Source organism: Brachionichthys hirsutus, chromosome 16, assembly GCF_040956055.1.
Source record: "Brachionichthys hirsutus isolate HB-005 chromosome 16, CSIRO-AGI_Bhir_v1, whole genome shotgun sequence".
NCBI lineage: Eukaryota > Metazoa > Chordata > Actinopteri > Lophiiformes > Brachionichthyidae > Brachionichthys > Brachionichthys hirsutus.
This window is the reverse complement of record NC_090912.1, coordinates 7,830,203-7,849,332: the sequence shown is the minus strand read 5'-3', so window position 1 is coordinate 7,849,332 and position 19,130 is coordinate 7,830,203. Positions and strand designations below refer to the sequence as shown.

The 19,130-nt window shown below is 44.9% G+C and overlaps 1 long non-coding RNA gene across 1 annotated transcript in view; it reads left to right on the top strand.

Annotated features, from left to right (window-relative positions):
* Positions 1 to 3,850: 3,850 nt before the first annotated feature.
* Positions 3,851 to 19,130, top strand: part of LOC137905166 (uncharacterized) — a 40,082-nt gene continuing 24,802 nt past the window's right edge. The window contains exon 1 of the long non-coding RNA XR_011105842.1: positions 3,851 to 3,931. This is a non-coding gene — a long non-coding RNA (uncharacterized lncRNA). The remainder of the gene's footprint in view (positions 3,932 to 19,130) is intronic.

The following is a 19,130-nucleotide window of genomic DNA, read 5'->3' as shown; positions in this document are numbered from 1 at the left end:
CTTTGTCCCAAGGAATCCAACTTTGCTCAGTGTAATTATGCATAAGGGAAGAAGGACAAATGATTCATGCTTTTGTCATCTGTATTTCACAGGCAGTCCTGGCCAAGGGTTCATTGAATTTCACTTCAAGTGAGAATTTTGAGTACACATTAGCACCTCTGTAAGCAGTTTGACTTAATGCAGGGTGAGAGGGACTCCAACTAGAAAGGGTTATATAAGTGCAAGTCCATTCCTTTGAAGGAGCCTCCTTTCCATAGATCTGACTCCCTGAGGCGCTGGAGCCCAGCCAGTCTCATAGCACAAGAAGATTAGCTCTTAATCCTCAGTGATTCTATAGAAAGGAGGTACACGCCACATTAGGTTTTGTTATATGTAAAAGGCGCATGCCATTTTCTAACAGGTTTCAGCGAATCATCAGTCACGCCACTATGAAACCTCACCGTGACCCCCCACCCCCCTTTAGGCTTTGCTTCACCCAGTCTCAGAGAGGCCAGAATTCTGACAGAAGTCTACATTCTGACCTTTACAGGAAATTATGTGCGCTGCCAACAGAGAATCCAAACTCAGGTTTCCTGGCTGATATTTACCAAAATTAATTCCCAGGCGGATGTAGAAATAATAACACCCGTGAAACGTGGGAGAATGGGAAAATAACGATGGGAAACCAAGTGTGGCAGCCTATTAAGCCTGTGGTGGGGTGGGGGGGGGTGCATGCCAGCAAAACAGTGTGCTGTTATTGTGAAATACTTGCCATTTCTCATCTACCCCTTGGTTTCCATGATGTCAGTGGGTGTAATAACACATCTTCCCACACCTACTAATGCAGCTCACATCATACCCTTAAAGATAAGGGCTGAGCAGAAACATAGCCACAGCGTGATTTGCATTATTGTAACCCTCTGTGTCTTTGCTCTCTAGACTGTCGCTGCAGTTTGGGCTCAGAGACCCACACATAAGGAAACATTTGTTCCCAGTCTGGTTGAATAGAGCTCTGTGTTGGAAAGTAGTCAAAGAGATAGAAGGGAATAGGACATCCAAAACAGTCTGAACATAAGAGCTCTGCCCTGAAGCCCCTCTCTGTCTGAGTAATGAATGTCCTCTAGTCTTAATCACTCTCAGCGCACACACCGGAGATATGACTGACTCCATTGTCCTCCTTTATGTTTTGCATGTTGAAAGAAGAAGCCCTAGAGGTCACTGCTTCCAGTAAATATTGTATTTGTGTTGCCATCATCAGGTGCTCTCTTTGACAGAGTAGATTTCTTCATATGATTTTCTTGCCTTTTTGCATTGCAGATCATCACTCATCACTTCGTCAGCGTTGTGTCCCCTTGTATTATCTAATGTGTTCCCCATGTGAGGTGTTCACAATGGTTGTGTGCTCTCTGGATACGATTATCCTTGACACATCAATCTGGAACTCATTTGTGTGCACATTAGCGCAGCTCTATGTATAAGCACTGGAGTTAGTGGGGCGCGAGGAGGAGGCAGATGCACAAAGTGACACACTCTTGCAATCACTTGTGCACAATGTCTGCATGCAAACACGCAGTGCACGTACACACAATGAGGAAGAAAGCATGTCCCTAGATTTGTCTCTGCTGTGTGTGCATTGCTGTGAAAGCGGGATGCACTGTTCGTCCTATTGCTGAAGATAAGAGATAATTATCTCTTAATTAGTTGACTGGACTCTGTTAATAATTTCATGCAGCCTTGATGAATGATTAATCAGCTGAAGGAGTCAGAGTGACTGTTTTGCAAATCAAGGTCAACAATGAACCAGATTGAATTTTGTAACCTTGCTTGGAAAAAAGAAAAACCTTCACACTGCAGCGGTGGCTTAGGAATGTGAGACAGGAATGCTGTTGAGTTACTATAAAGGGGGTTTGATCACTGAAAACAATGTCTTTGTGTTTTCATCTGTAGCTCTAGTCACACAATGCTTGTGTGCACAAACCTACTGCAACATTTCAACCCTGGCACGCCAGAATGGCATCAAGTGCCTGCAATTGACAGAATCGCGTGCACTTCAGGTACTCCAGGATTGTGCTGGAGTCCGTCCAAACAGGGAGCAAAGAAGAAATGGAGTGGAGCCCGTCAAATGTGTGTTTGGATTGAATTCTTATGGAGGATAAAACACACAATTTTGGCACAAATTATAAACCTGGGTATTCCTACCTATGCATTTACATATGTAGGATTTTAAATATTATTTGCAGTACATTTTATGGACAGAAAATTAATTGTTTGCTAGAATTTCTTGTTTTCCACACTCAAAAAACATGCAATGTGTCTTCATTAAATATCTATCACTCCTATCTGTGCCCTATTTAAGACTCATATGCACCTATAAAGGTTGTATATGTTTTGTGACACTCACGATTACCCTGCATACAGGATTGGGGTGTTTGATTCAAGTGGTTATCAGCTCAGATCTTGATTAGTCATAAGATACAAACATACTGTATCAACAAGGGCAAACATCTTACATTGAAGGAACAAAACAAATTGAGTCTCTCAGTAAACTGCAACTTCGTCTGATTCAAGTTGGACTCCAGGTTCCGATGTCTCCAGTCCTTGTTTTACTGCTTAAAGGAAGCCGCGATCCCAGCAATGCACGCAAGCCTGGAGGTGGTTAAGACATGAAAGTGAGGTGAGAGACAAGAGACTCATTCATGGGAAGGTGATTCAAGGCACCGACATCCATGTATCACATGTGTGCACTCACGTACCTCTCACTGTGCTCACACGCAACCTGGGATTCAACTGACACAGGAGAAGTGATTGCAACAGTGTTATTGTTGTATTATTTGTTATATTCGAGACATAACTCACAAAAATATTATTATTATTATTATATATATTTATTATTATTATTATATATATCATTATTATTATTATTATATATATATTATTATTGTGTTAAAAACTGAATTTAGTTATTCATTGATCCCCGAATCCGCTTTGTCCATTACCGGGCCGCGGGTTGTGCTGGAGCCTATCCCAGCAGTCGACGGGCGAGAGGCGGGGCACACAAGCATTCACGCAACACACGCACACCTGTGGACAATTTAGCATAATCAATTCACCAAGGCTGCATGTTTTTGGAGGTGGAAGGAACCCGGAGAGAACTTGAGTTAGCGCGTTATTTTACCCCAAATATAAACATATTCTAGATATCATAGAATGAAATTGGAAAAAGTGGAAACGTGATTAACCTTTCAGTGTTACTTTGTTTTAAAGGTTTCAATCTCAATATCCAGCAGCGACAACAATAAACTCCATGTACCGTCATGCCTTTTGCGCGCCTGCGCCGTCTGAAAGCAGCGTGTGCTCGCTGCCCTGCTTTTGCAACTATGGCTCAGTGCGGCTGCGGCTCTTCACGGGAGCGCATCGTATCCGGCTGCAGAGACACCCGCTGGAGCAGAGGTCATCCCTGCACCGGACCACGACGAAGACGAGGACGAAGATGAAGATGAAGATGATGAAGAAGAAGAAGAAGAATCATTTTTTTTCACTTCTCACCGGATGTTGTGACACTGATCGATCTGCCTGTTTTACCAAACAGTTTGGGTATGGATTATTGTGGGATGGATCGGACACGCTGCGGGAACTGCTACACATGGATGAGTTATTGTTGCAATTAGTGAAATCAGATGGTGGCTGAAAGCTAAAGGATTCATCGCACTGTGGGATATATATATAAATACAAATGCTGCCGCGCAACAAGGGATGACAGCACCCCCCCCCCCCCCCCCCCCTGGACAAGACGTCTGGTGGACAGAAGAGTCTCCCCATAAGATGATATTTGGATATTTGGAAGTTCAGATTCTGCTACAAGAGAAGGAATATCCTGGGATGTATTTTGGAAACCTCAGCATGACGTCCGGATAATTCGGATAATGACGGCATGCATGTCCACAACCAGCAGGTACGTGAGAAAAGGTAGATTAATGCACGTATGTTTTGGGGATTAAATGCGAATCTATTGTTATAAAAAAAAAAAAAAAACGTTCAGTCAGGTCCAAATGAATATTAATAATAATTCCACAACTTAATTTCACCCGCTATTATATTAAATAAAAGATTGTAAGACTCCGCGTCTCATATTTCTCGTTAGAGTTCAACAATGGTTATTTTGACTAAAGGTTGTGTGGTTATCTTTCTACATATCATCCACCAAATAAGCCGTGTTTGGTGCAAAAGCCTCCACGGATCCCCGATCTTCCACAAATGATAGATCCACCTGTTCGGTGGGTTGAAAGTGCTCTCCTTCAACTCTGACTCCTAGGATTCCGTTTTTAAGGTGACTGCCTGACATTTGCAACCCACCCCGTGTCGGATCCCTTCCTCCACCTGCGCTCCCAGGTGCCCCCGCACAGGGAGCCCTCGCAGAGGCTTTCACGTGTCACGAGTTGTGAAAGACCAGGTGCGGTTAAATAAGTGAAACGCGCAGTGACCAAAACAAGTGGTCCAGAGGTGGGAGCAAATCTGTCTCCATCCATACCCAAGGGGGGGGGGGCTGCATGTCAGATACCTGTATTCAGTCCCACCTGACGCACGGTTAGTTTTGGGTGACGTTTTGGGTGCATCATTTGAGCCGCAGCCTACAGGTGCATGATGTGATCGCACTCGTCCGCCTCCCTTCACCCTTCAGCTCACACTTCTCAATCCCGTCCACTTCCTTCTTTAGCAGTGAAGGATTCCTCTTATTGTTGGGACAGGGGACAGAGCCCCCACTATATGTCTGTATACAGGGTAGAGCACAAACCACCCCTCCTTCACCCCCAACCCGGCAGCCCCCTCTATTAAAAAATCTTCTCCAAACAAGACCCCCTTTCTCCGCTGAAGAGGGACCCTCTGTCTCATGCCAAGTGACTCTCATGGCCAGCATTGACGGTGGGACACTTGCTTCACAAAAGGAGCTGAAGTGTCAAATAAACTCTGTCAGAGCCCCCGACGCACAAGAATTCCTTTATCTGGCACCCTGGGAGGCAGACAAAGACGGACTTTGTGTCAGCGAGCGAGCCTTGACTAAACACTGGAGAGCCTTTTTTTTTTTTTTTTTTGCTCCTCTTCTCACAACTTCGGCCTCTTCCTCCTCCTCCTACGGCGGAGCGGGGAGCATGTACGTTGACGCTGGCCCCGGCATCCATCCTGCGTCACCCTATCTGCTGCGGACGCGCTCGTGCACGCCCTCTCTCACCCATCCGTTCTAAATGCGCTGGACATTCGCTCCGTCTGCATTTCAGCTGTAGCTGCAAGCAGCAAAGGAAGAATGTGCTTTCTCAGTGCGCTGGCTGAGCTGTAAGACGACATGCTTGTGGCGAACCGCAGCAGGGAACCACACACACACACACACACATCGGGGTCGGACTCTTTAACGACCCTGTGTTTACACCCACTCAGCATTTCCAAGGCACATCCGCGTCACATGCGTGTCCTAAAGTCCGCATCCAGCAATATAGAATTGCCTCTTAAACATGTTATCTGCAACAAAATCAACCGATGCACGCGCCTCGCACTCTGTCCCCACTCGCAGGGATTCCAAATCCAATCCCAGATCGTTTGAAAATGATCTCATGCAGCCTTGAGATTACAGAGAAAGCGGTTCCAGGTCCACGGGGACAACTCTGCTGGTGGCCCAGAGAGGGCGCTGGACCCCCCCCACCCCACCCCACTTAGCCCCCAGTCCGAGGGTCAGGTAAACAGGTCATGTTGCTGTGGTTGAGTGTGTTAATGGTGTGTTTATGAGCTCAAACTGAGTGGTGATTTATCACGCACTCAAGTCTCACCTCGGCTCTCTCGGCCTGCCTTGAGCTCGGGTTCGCGTGTTCTTATTTTTCATCCAGGTGACGACGCTGGCTGAGCAGCTGACCTCCTGGTGAACTCGATGCCTCAATGTCACGTCCGTTTTTTGACCGCTGAGGGGAAATGGAAAGCAGCTGAAGTATTTATTGCGCATTAATTACATGGTTGTGGTGTCTGGAATGCGCCCGCATGCATTACCTCAGCGGTTGTGCATGACGCGAGGCTCATATCCCAAGAAAAATATAATTCCATCTCTATTGCCTCGGGTGACCTTCAATGAGCCCCATGAAACGTGTGACATGAGGCCGTTATGATGCTGGTGTGTGTTTCTCCCATGTGAAACATGGATGTGTGTGTGTAGGTGTGTTTGTGTGTTTTAGAATGAGTGCTAAAGTTTGTCTGAAGAGGGGAACTGTCATTTATTAGTAGTGCAGGAACAATGGGGAGCTTGTCTCCAGGGTGGTGGGGGCCGGGAGGGGGGGGGGGGGGGTGGCCTGAGACTGGGCAGCGGGTCTGACCAAGAACAAGCCCCTGTATGTTGGGGAGAACTGCTGACCCTTCCTGAGTTAAATGGCACCTTTGTTCCGAGGTGTATGTGTTTGTGCCCGTGTGTTTGTGCGTGTGGGAAGCTTTCTGGAACGCTTGGAGCGCTGTGGAAAGTGTGTGTTTTAGTGTTTCTGTGGATTCTACCTCCCGTTGTGATTTCCTCTCGACGATGGATTATCTCAGCAGTCGCCTTTTAATGACAGCATCTGAAAAATGTGTCCGAATTAATGGTATAATTGGCTCAGATATTGGCAGACTATTCAAAATCATCATGGATTATCTCAATCATCTACCGTATTGATTTTGCTCAAAATTTGACATTTTATAAATGGAATGCGCATTGTATTTATTTTTTTAAATGACTAAATGATGTATCTGTAATACACAGCAAGGGAACATGATGCTACTCAAAGCTAAAGACCTCCGGGATGCTACCGCTCCAGACTAATTAGTTATGTGCTTTCTCTGTGTGGTGCTTCCTCCCCATACTGGCCCAACAAGAATCTCCTCTCACTTTAGTGATGCTCATGAGGGAGAGATGCTAAGAGGTAAAATAGAAAGAGTAGCAAGGATAGAGGTGGGAGGAGAAGTCACTGCAGGTGAGGTAAGAGCAGCAAATTGCAAGTTGGAGGAGACGGCTCTTTTCAGGCTTTTAGATGCACAGAAAGATGAGGTAGATGAGGCAAAGCGTTCAGTGGCACAACGATAAATCTGTTCTTTGTGATTAATTTTGTTTCGAGTTTCTCGTCTGCTTTCCTTTCTTGTGAATCCACGTTCTTTTATGGACGTGTCAGTTTGAAGCTCTGGCGTGAACCTTGAGACGTCTTCTTGGCTTGGCTTGTATGCAAGAAAAATCAATCTGATATGGTTTTGTGGTGCTCTAAATATCAGACATCGCTCCTCCTCTTTTGTCTCGATCTGACCGCACTTGGGTTTTTTTGCTTTTATTTTGGAGGGAAAATTCCTCTTGCTTCACAAATGTGTCACATTCCACCAAACCGATGACCATATTCGACCTTTACTTAGCTGGGCGTGTCCCGGCAACGAGTCACACCGACGCTAATAAGCCATCCTCATGCAGCAATTGTTTTTTCTTTTCAATCTTTAAGTTCTTCTCCCCTTTCTTCTCTTCTCTTTGGGAGAATAAAGGAGACATTTTTAATGTGAAGAAGAGCGTGAAATTTTCTGTGACCTCCCCGTGACACAGTAGACCACCAAGCTTCTCAGACAATTGTGTGTGAGTGAGTGTCTCACATCATGTGCTGATGTAGTCGATCCATGTGATGCTGATCTTTTAGGGCAAGTCTTTTTCTTTAACTAGATTTGTTTAAATGTGATTCAAATACATTTCTCTGTGTTTTTCAAGCTGCAGGTTGCTATTCTGGGAGGCAGATGTTTCTAACTTGTCAGATTACCGTAGAGCCTTTGAGCAGAGGCACAGATAAGCATCTGGACTGTAAAGAGAGACATCCATTTCATTCACTGGGCTGTTGACTGCATTTCATAAGCATTTTTTATTATTATAACATGCACCCCTGAGAAGCTGCACTATATTTTTGTGAGTTTGTGAAAAATCCCAATTTAGTCAGCGAGGTCAACGTTTGATGCATGTTTCTTTGACTCTGATTCCCCCTAGTGGTGAAGGTAGGCTATAACACCGGGCTGCTTTTAATAAATGTAAACACTAGTTAATACATAAAGAATTGAAAAAAATCAAACGTAAAATGACGGCATCACCGTCAAAATACCGCAGACAAACACACAGCCGGTTATAAACTGATAGCTCAGCGAAGGCACTGCGGGACAATCAGGCAGGTTTTTAAAGAATGGGCGCCCCCGTAGAGACAGGGTGAGGAGCTCAGCCACCAGGGAGGAGCCCGGAGTAGAGCCGCTTTGCTCCTCCACATCGAGAGGAGTCAGCAGAGGTGACTGAGGCATCTCCTTCCCTGGCCAGGGAACAACCTCGGGTCCCCCCTCGTGACCCCCCCCCCCCCCCCCCCCCCCCCCCCCCCCACACACACACACACACACACCCTGGAAGAGCCGGAGGAGGTGTCTGCGGACAGGGAGTCTGGAAATCCTTGCTGAGACTGTTGCCTCCACCAAAAAATAATACACTAATACATGCTTCAGTGATAGATAGTACTGTAGTTTTTATATCAGAACAGTGTGTGAGTTCTTGTCAACCTAATTGGAGCTCAGTTTGCCTTTAGTGGTGTACAAGAGTGACACCTTGTGGGCAATGTAGTCAACACCATTTGTATACACTCAGACACATCCTGAACTCCATAGGTAGCCGGCTACATATGGAGCATGTGGAGCTGTCCAGTGCTGATCCCGAAGGTGAACTTAATATGCTCCATATGTAGCGTCTCCTCCAGCTCCCTGAACAGGCTGACATGCGCTCGATGCTTGAAGAGTTTATTGGGGAGCAGGTAGGTCAGCTCCTGGCCGAACATATCGATCAGTTTGGCTTCGGGGATGTGGTGGTGGATGAGGCCGGTGATGCTGCCGAAAAAAAAACATAATCTGGTATCGTCTGCGAGGAGGAGCAGCTCATGAGTGGGTAGTTACAGTTAAATATTCAGAGACACCTACCATCCATAACTCTGTCTAAATGTTGCGAGTGGTCCTGAGACTGGTCTTTGTATCCGGTGCAGATGGAGCAGGAGCAAAGATGAACAGGCAGCGGAGAAAATGAACATCATGATTGGGGTCTTGGGTTGATTTCGAGGAATGTTTCAACCTTACCTCCTTCTTCCTGGGATCCTTCATCCGGTGTGCAAGTGTCAAATAGAAGCCGACCCCGAAGCAGTTCTTGAAGAAGAGCCGGGGAGCAACAACCGTGCAGTTTTCCATTAGAGATGATGGCGATGCGGACTCTCAGCAGGTCGGCTTCATCCATGTGATAAGTGGATAGAAAGAAAACTTTCATTCAATTCATCTGAATTCATGGAACATTTCAGCACAAAATATATGGATCGATTATTGCTGTTATTATAACATAAATCCTTTCAATTGATCAGGTTAAGAAAACCACACTCCATCAATCAATAATCAAGCTTATTGAAGTAAATAATATTAAATAATGAAAAATATAATCCAAAGCAAGTTATGGCATTAATTGTTCAAAACCTTTTTGTCACAGTTGAGAGGGGCAGAACTGCAGATCAACCAACAAATATGGGCTGTTAAGAACACGTGACAGATTTTACAAAAACAAATGTCTGCACACAGTTCTCGTGGGTCACAAAAAAATCACTTGGAGGGCCACATTTGGCCCCCGGGCCTTGAGTTTGACACATGTGGTGTAGTGGATATACAACGAGATTAGGTGGCTGTTAAAGGATGGTGAAACAAACATTATGGTCTAGAAAAGTTTATAAAAATGTAAAACAAAAAAAAAGTTAAATAATTTAACAAAAAGCACTCGGAGAGCGCAGACCTCCGCCGAGCATTCCCCTCCTAATTGGATTTACACGTGTCATCTGGACCATCACCCAAAGGCTATAACTTGTTTCTGGCATCTTTATACACCATCCATGAAAAGTAAATGTGAACTGATGTGTGATGTGTATTTTTAACAGATAAATGCAGTACTTTATAAATCAAATTTACTGCTGTTATCGGCTCCAAGCATGACCCGGTAATGAAAAAGCTGTTACGTAAAAAGATGAATGAATTAATGTTAAGTGTGCAATCACTTTTGGCCACTAGATGGCAATGTGCGAACACAAAACGCGGACCCCTTCTGGAAAGTCAAAGCGCATGCCTGTGCCGTACAGTATGGAGTAATGGATGAAGATTGGTGTTATTATCTTCTTATTGCCCTCATTCCTGCTCATCTCCCTTTGAAGATCAAATAAGCCTTTTGTTTGCCTCTGTGTGTGCCGACACTGATAAACCCAGAGTGAACTTCAATAAAGCAAACTGTTCACTTACTACTTCAGTCACTGGAGCTCTTATTCTGCTCTTATTAGTTGAATCAGTGGAGCCATTTGTTATGCAGACTGCAATGTGGGTTTTTCAAAGTACAAAATAATTCCAGCAAGGCTTGGAATACGGTTTTGAAAGTATGGCAGCACATAGAGGAACGAAATAACAAGCTATAAAAAAAAAAAAGCAGCACATCTGTAACTTGACAACAAATTCTTCAACGCTTTATTGGTTTCGCTCCTCTGAGCTTCTGACAATGCAGAACAGAATGAATGTGAATACAGTTGACATGGATTAGGAACAGGTGGGGCAGTTTATGATTGGGTGGCAGTAATATGATGGGTAGAAATTCACCTCCAGGTTAGTTCCCACAGGTGTTATGTGCAGTTTTAAAGGGCTGCCAATATGGATTCTTTTCATTGTTATATTTAATCTATCTGATGATTCAGTTCAATGGATTGAGCTAATTGTCCGTAAGTGACAAAACCTTTCTTATTTAAAGGACCTTGAAGAGCAGGGCTCTGAAAGTTGCAAAAAAGGTTTACTAATTAATTCACTTTTGAATATAAAATGTTCCGGTATCTATCACAGTTGCTTGTTTTTCTTTTTTCTTTTCTCTTCTTCCGTTTCCTCTCCTACCCCCGTGCAAAACATTGTTAAACGTTGACCAAGTTTGTTTGTTTCGCCAAATCAGATTTTGGAGAATGACGTTTTTCAGGTTCCTGTTGGGATGGTGACTATCGGGAAAAGAGTTGTGATGGGAACAAGCTGCAATCATAAGTAAATGGATAATCTGCACGTTGTGCAATGGCCGTTGCACATGCAGTTCCTTTGATATGGTCTTTAACACGGTTTAGCCAAACATGCGTTATTTAATATGTGTAGTGATGATGATGAATATATTTATTAGATAGTGCAACATGTTATCTTGCTTTGCACATTTGTGCAAAGCTGTGTTTGTATTTTAAACGCAGAGCCGCACCTCTTGCGCTACGCAGTATGCCAAGTTGTCCATAAACTTGCCTTCGCTAAAGGGACTCTTCTACCATAAAGTGCTGTTCTCCAGAGTCATGCACACACACACACACACACACAGAGAAAGGCACACATTCACACAGTCTTTTGCATAACCTTAGTATAATATTTGTGCAGCTCTCTTATCAGCTTAAACCTCTATCAGAGCTATTTGCCTCTGCTGGTGTTGTTTTTTTTCTCATTTATTCTCAGTGAACGTGTGAGCTTTATGTTGACCACGTGTTTACCTTCAGGTCTCTCTCTCTCGAGCGCTTGTTGACCTTTAGCGCTTGCGTCAAATCTCGTTTCATTGTCAAAGTGTCAGTGGGTGAAACGCAGCTCCTGTTTTTCTATCTTTTCCATCCCTTCTGAGCTCTCCAGAATTACTCATCTCTTCACAATAATCCGTCATCACAATCCTTCAGCAGCTTTTGATAACTGCTACTCTACCGCAGGGCTCAGAACCTGACCAGACGAGTCCAAGGGGAGGCGGGCAGGCACTGCAGGAACTCGGTTGCCCTTTTGGGAAGCGGCCCATGTTCCTCCCGAGCTGCTCTTTGTTGCAGACATGTTGTTGATGCTTCACAAAGGGATTCTAGGGAACGTTGAGGAGGAGCCTTGGCAGAGATATGAGGAGGAAGTCTCCTTGTGTCTGTCGAGTCGTTGGCGGAGGTAAACCTCTCCTGTTCAAGTTAATCATTGACTTTGGGCTCGCCTCGTTGCCCCTCGGTGCTTCGCAGGAAAGTCGGCGCTGTACGAAATGATTTGCTCACGAATGGAACTGTTCACATTTTAAACCTCAGGATGCACATGCTGGCTGTATTTAGCACTTTGGCAGTGGTTCGATAAAGGATTTTTACTCCATATCTTATAGTGCTGTACCACGTTTACTCCATTTACTCAGTCGAGATGTAGGTGATGTAATCGCCGCCGTTCGTTTGTCAATCCGTCCGTTAGAAAGATAACTCAAACAGTTCTGGACGGATCTTGATGACATTTCCAGGAAATGTTTGGAATGTTACCAGGAACAGATTATTCATTTTCAGTGATGATCCAGAAGAGATCCTGGACTCTGGATCACTTTGAAACCTTCGGTAACATTGCAGTGAATGGAGCTTTAAAATTTGCTCTTTAATAAAATCAGTTATTCACTTGTGTATAAAGGTGCCAAGAACAATCTAGAACCTTTTGGTGATGATCCTGATCAACATGTGGACCGTCTAAATCTAATTATGAGGGGATTGAGCTGCTTGGCGGAGGTCTGCGCTCCTTTATAGGCCTTCTTCTTCTTCTTAAGTTCTGGGTAGTGCCCCCCCCCCCCTGCATTTCTTCAGTGGGCCTGACCTCGTCTCTAACTCTGAACCTCTGTGGGTAAAACTGGCTACCCTTGTCCCATTGAAGTTCCCCCTTACACCTCCATCCTCATTTTGGTCCTGCAGCAGCCTAGATCGGGTGCATTTGTGTTTTGTGGCGCGGACAGCCAAGGACCCTTAATTTGGCTCAAGCTGGAGCCGAGATAGCCACGTGTGTGCGGATACACCGACATATGCACACAGTGCCGGCGGTGCGCGGCTATTGTTAGCGTGTGGTTTCAGTGTGGTGCAAGAACAGGAGTCAGTGTGAGGCGGGGTACGTATGTTTATGCATGTTCCTCAGAGCGTTTACAATGCCTGCACTCCTCTGCTGCAGACGCTGCCAGCCTAGCCTCTCCCTCTCGCACACATGTGGCCTGCGCCACCTTCCCCACTTAATCCTCAAGTCCACACATGCTGTAACTTGAAGCTGAAAAAATCTGTGCAAGTAAAACGGCCGATCCGCTACCAAATATAATTACGACTGTGACATTTCTAAAAAATAAATAAATAGTGTATTAATTGCGTGCTATTCTCACTGTGTGGCCCGTTAAGACTTGGAGGTTTGTGGGAAATACTGTTAGTCAGAGATTTGATGGCGATCCCAGTGGTCTGAAGGCGCAGGGAAAAGGTCGCTAAGGTGAGGCTGGATTTGTCCGATCTGAGCAGAAACATGGCGCCGTGCGTCAGACCGGCAGGCTTGCGCTCTGAAAGGCCAAGTCTGGTCAAACCGAGGTGAAGAGGCAAGAGGTAGTCGGAGAGGAGACATGGTGGTTACCGATGGCAAGTTTCCCTCCCGCCGGCTGCCAGCTTATCAACTTTTAATGATGTGAGTGAGCGATATCCAGCCACACTGCCCCCTGGGTCTCTGCGCCAAGGCAGCGAGAATGGCACCAGCGCACCAATAAAGCCCCACATGCTACTGATTGGGAGGAATTAAAGTCCCCATTCTCATTCTTGTGTTCAATCATTCACCAAATCACAAATATGAAAGAAACTGAATCAGCCCAGCATGTTTGATTATCTTTCTAGCCTCAAATGTTTCTGCCTCCTCAAAATGACCTCGGTGTTGATTTCTTTAATCATCTAATGGAAGAAGTTTATATAATCTAAACCCATCCTGGGGCTGCATTTCCTGCATGTTCAGCATTTTTTTGTATTCAACAATGAGCTTTTCTTAATGATTTTTGCTTTTTTTGGTGAAACCTTTTCCTCCGGTCCAAACGTATCCCCCCCTATAGTATTTGTTTATGCCACTTTCTCTATCACCTCCTTTCCTCCCCCCTTCTCCTCCTTTTTGAGCTGTTTTGGAAGGAGCTCGGGGGGGCAACATTCATTTAAGAGTCAGATATAAACACGCATTAAAAGGCAGCATGGTCTTAATTAGCTGAAGCTGCTCGTATGTTTGGTGTGATTGTGTAATGTTTATACTTTGGTGTGTGTGTGTGTGTGTGTGTGTCTGTCAGCCCACCATCACTGGGCCTGACTTTTACTGCTCTGTGCAATGTTGTAACGATGCTAAGATGAGATGAGCAAAGACGATTCCCACTGCGGGACGAGCTGCAGACACCTGCCATAACGATATTGATGACTTGTATCCATAAAGTATATTACGTTGCATCTATTGTGCCACGATGCTTAATAAGCAGCAGGGCTTTGTCTTTGCTTGCAGACAAACATTTTGCAGACCTTCCCAAAAGGCTTGATTCAATGTGTTTCACACTGGATAGTTGTTTTGTGAAAGGGAACTGAAAACACATGAGCTGTCAGGCCTTGTGAGGCAATGCACTTTGGCGTATTTCAAGCTGCAGCCGCCGGAGTGCTAACTGCGTGGCGACCGCTTTAGCACGGGGCGGTTGATTAAACGCTTCCTCGCCAGGTTCCGTCTCTGCAACTCTGCATCGCTTTGACAAAGCGCGATGACCTCGGCACTCCTCTTTAATAGAAATACTTGCCTTTGTGCCTAACAGTAAATGGATGACATTTGGCCCAGTCACAAAGGAGCTGCAGGAGCCATAAAAAACACCTTAAGATGTCTGGGATCTGCAGCCGCGTCATTAAGCTATAAAGCCATATTGTAAAAAAATCTCGATTGAACCGATAAAGTCCAGCGAAGATGAAAAGGGCCTCGCTCTTCCGTACTTTCATAAACCCAGGGAGGGCTTGGCTTTTACCAGGAACATTCTTTGAATTCCCTGGCCTCACACCCTGACTCCACTTTTGCCGCCCTGCAGCCAATACCTCTTGTTCGCGGTGCGTTTGACGTCACAGAGATCAATTTGCCCCATAAATAAGCAGGAATGTCACCTTCCAGTTTGTACATTGGACTGGACTGAGCCTGCAGATAAGAAAGTATATGGGCAAAAGCATATTTTGCACACACACACACTAACATTACCCCATGGCCGGACTGGAAGACATCCATCGCTCCTCCTGCCCTTTTCCTTTGTCCCTCATCTCCTATATCTATCTTTCTATAATTGTGTTCCAGACCCAGACATGTCCATAAATAAACGGGGTCTCCCTCTCCTCAACCAGACCCAAGCCCTGTTTATGTTCAGGCCTACCTTGGGGCGGGGGGGGGGAGGGATCTGGACCTCAGCGCCTCGCTCTGGCCTCAGGTGGAATCAAGATGTGCCACCAAACACCAGCATCTGCTTAATGGACTAACATAGGTCTAAAACATAAGCACTGGGCCAGTGGAGAGATATATTTATATTTTTAAAACTTCCATTGAAGGTTAAACAATCCTTGACTCGTGTCTGACTTGTTTAAAGTTTTGCTGCGAGACTTAAAAGCAAAACAGAGCAGAAGAGGGGAAAAAAAAGAAAAAAGACCCAGATCTAAATGTGCTTTTGGCGTCACTGTAAGTTTTATAATTCACATGAGACGTCTTTTAATTTGTAATTAATCCAAAATATAAATGCTCCCCGTTTAGTCGAGACCGCATAATCTTCCGCTTCCTGCTTTACTCTTACGCAATCTGCAAAGAAAGTGATTTTTTCTTCTTTTCCAGCACAGACAGTGGAGATTTCTTGTTTATTTACACTCGCTGGATGTGGTCTCCTGGTCCTCGTTTCATTTGGTCCAGGAGCCACGCTATTAAAACTAATGAACACTTTTTTTTTTTTACCCCGAGTTGGATCCTGAGCTCCTTTCTCAACATCCCTTCTGTAGCTGTTTGTTTTACTTGTACCTGATTATTCAAACAGAGCAGTAAAACATATGGCTGAGCCTTTTTTTTTTTTTTGCCCTCTGGTCTTTACAAGTTGTCTCATAAACAGCCTGATCTATGATACGTGATTGAAGATGAGGTTTTTAACAAAGCTTTCAGTAAATCAAACATGGGTGGTCCTCCCTGTTCTCCGCTGATCACCTTGGACTGAATCCGGCACGCTTGTGACAATTTTTTTGTGCGATCTGAAGTTTACGTCGAATCCTCAGGATGCTGGTGTTATTGGGAAAACAAAAGAAACTCGGCGTCGAAGACATTGTAGGTTTTGCGAGCCGAGGTGTGGTGCCTTTTTTACGTCCCTCTTCACATCAAGCGGCAATGAGGGATCTCTCTTATTAAGCCCTAATCAAGACGACATCTGTTCTGCAAATGTGGCGGCGCGTGGAGACTGGAAACAGAGTTCGATCAATGATGATGGTTAATACTGCTGACAAATATAATAGCAAGTAATGTCACTGCAAATCCGGGTAGGGAAACATGCATTTTTAAATGTTTGCTGAATTTGCTCCGTCCAAGATATACAATTATCAATTACAACGTTTGCATTTTAGAAGATGTGCAATGCATTTGCATCTTGTCGTCATGGTTTTGGCTCCGCCCCAGCTTTGTCTTCTCGGTGACTTTATACTAATTGTTTGCTGGCTCCAGATGACAGATTGAAGATTATGGCTGCGGCTAACAGATGCATCCTTGGCGTTGCATGCGCTGTGTGTGCACGTGCGTGCGTGTGCGGATGTACGTTGGTCTACATGACGGCTTCAAAGTGTCGCTGATCATCGGTGCCAGCAGAAACATGAAAGTGCGAGTTTCTTTGTGCCGCATAAATCAACCCGAACAGTTTGCTCATTGTTGAGGGCAGGAGAGAGTCCTTTATTCCAACTCCTCTCCCAACATTTGTGGTTTTTTATACGATATGCGCACATGGGACGCGTGGTCAAATAAACAGCGTGTAAAGTTTCAACTGTGTCTGTACTAATCCATCAAAAAAGAGATGGAGCTCAACTTTCAACCCCCCGATTCGCTCCAGCCTGCAGCCCCTGTCATCCCCTTGCTGGAATTTCCCCGGTAGTCAAAATCAACCATTTATACTTGTTTTTAACCTAATGAAATATCACTGGAAGGCATGCGACTTAATGGAACGTTTGTTTGCGACACACAAAAAGGATTGTTCACCTTTTTTGACATAATGGAGCAAGAGAAACCGAGAAACAGGAGGAGGAGATGTGAGCTCAGACGGCATGGAGTGATAAGCCTGAAAACGAGAGACAGATTAAGGGAAGGATAGATGGAAAGGCTAACACCGACATTACCTATGCGCCCTTGAGGAGGAAACATATCGGCCTTTGTCGCTGAAACCTTATATAGCGAAATTAAAAGGTACGGCTTCCCCGCCTGCAATGTCTCGGTCAAAGCGAATGTTCGAACACTCTTGTATTACATTTCACTTAAGATGCTATCATTGTAAAAATCTGTAATTCCGTATCGAACATAAGGCACCACACCTATACATCTAATGTGATTATAAAGGCCTGTGTTGGCTTTAGTCAGAGTCAACCTACATTGGTATACAGATGGCATTGTGTGTGTGTGTTTGTGTTTGTGTGTGTGTGTTCGCTCGTAAGAGCTCACAACTGCATGAAACTATTTTAGAACCTGTTTGTCCTTGTTTTCACTGAGGATGATATTAGAAGCTCAACAAACGGTGAAGGAACAGATTATAAACTTTGCTGCACGCCGCCTAAAGCAACGCAAAGAAACTCTCGTGTCGTGGGACGGCATCAAGGGCAGGCCCACCGAGTTTTGGGTCAGCAGCATCTCAGCTGTCGCGACTGATGGAGGAAATGCTGAATCGTCACTGCAGGGGCCTTCCTCTGGTCCCTCCTGGAGACGGGGTCCCGCCGTAGAGCCAGATAGCACGTGTTTTACTTGGATGCCTCACAAAGTGTTTTCCTCTTCTCCGCACGCATCTGAAGATGTATTTTTATCAGCCAAAAGATGAATCCTTTGGTGTCTTGCCCACCCCCCCCCCACCCCCCCGGTATCTGACCAGTCACTTCCTCCTTTTCTTTAGCTTCCCTTGTCTTTCTTCACCCTCCTCTTATTGACTGATCTCCTGTATAAAACGGTCAAACTGAGAAGCTCGACTGATGGGATCCCTATCAATGTGTTGAAAATGGTGGTTTTGACCCCGCAACCAATGGAAAATGGGGCCTTTTGGTGGAATTCCTCAAGCCAAAGAGTCTGAGTAGCCTGCAAGAGGATAAACACAGATAAACCTCGTCATGAAATCTCACATTCCCAGCTGGTTTTGTGATTCAGGGGGTTTTGGACGTCACAATTAGTTTTGTAACTGTTGCGGCATTCCTGACCGTTTCCGTGGAGACTGAAAAGTGGCGCTGCAGCATCACACACACTGCATGCACTGTTTCTGATCTTGCTTACTGAAGATTAGACCTAAATGATCGGGCTTCTAATGCGACCAAGAACGGAAGAGATTTGTACTGTATTAAGCCAGTTAATTCAGGTCCAACAAATAACTTTGCCTGTATGTGTAAAATAAAATCCCAAAAAATGTGTGAAGTGAACAAAAGTAAGGATTTCATGATATTACATAGAAAGATAATTGATCCAAGCATTAAATAGACACGTCATGATCCTAATCCATCCACCTAATCCATCTTCAAACATCAAAACTGTAACTAAAGGTAAGAGAAAATATATACTCTTGATTTTAAAGCCAGAATATGTAGTTCTGTGTGTTCGGTCGCCATCACATACAAACAAAATGATTCTGGTTGCGTTTTTATTCTTATATTTCTCAAACAAATTTATTTCTCAGCTTCTTTCAACAGTTCAAATATAAATCACATCCTTTGTGTTGCGTTCCGTGTCGGCAGGGAAGTTTGAGTTTGACACTCGGCCAGCGGTGAAATCCTTTCTGTGTTCAAAACATAAAAAGAAATGTGCTTTTTGTACACATTCTGTGCTGCTGCATGGAGGGAGGAGGTGAGAGGGGGGCGGTATAATTGCCACATTAAGGAGATGGAATTCAAAATAAATGGAATCTTCCAATCCCTTTTACTCCCCCCCCGGAGGTTTACGGTGAACATGCACCGTCTTGCTACGAGACGCAAGGAGAGAAGAGACACTGAAACGTACAAGAGAAGGAGGGTAACCAACTGGCTCCCAACCAGGGTGAACTTGTGTGGGAAAGGTTCACACAGGAGGGCCGTTGC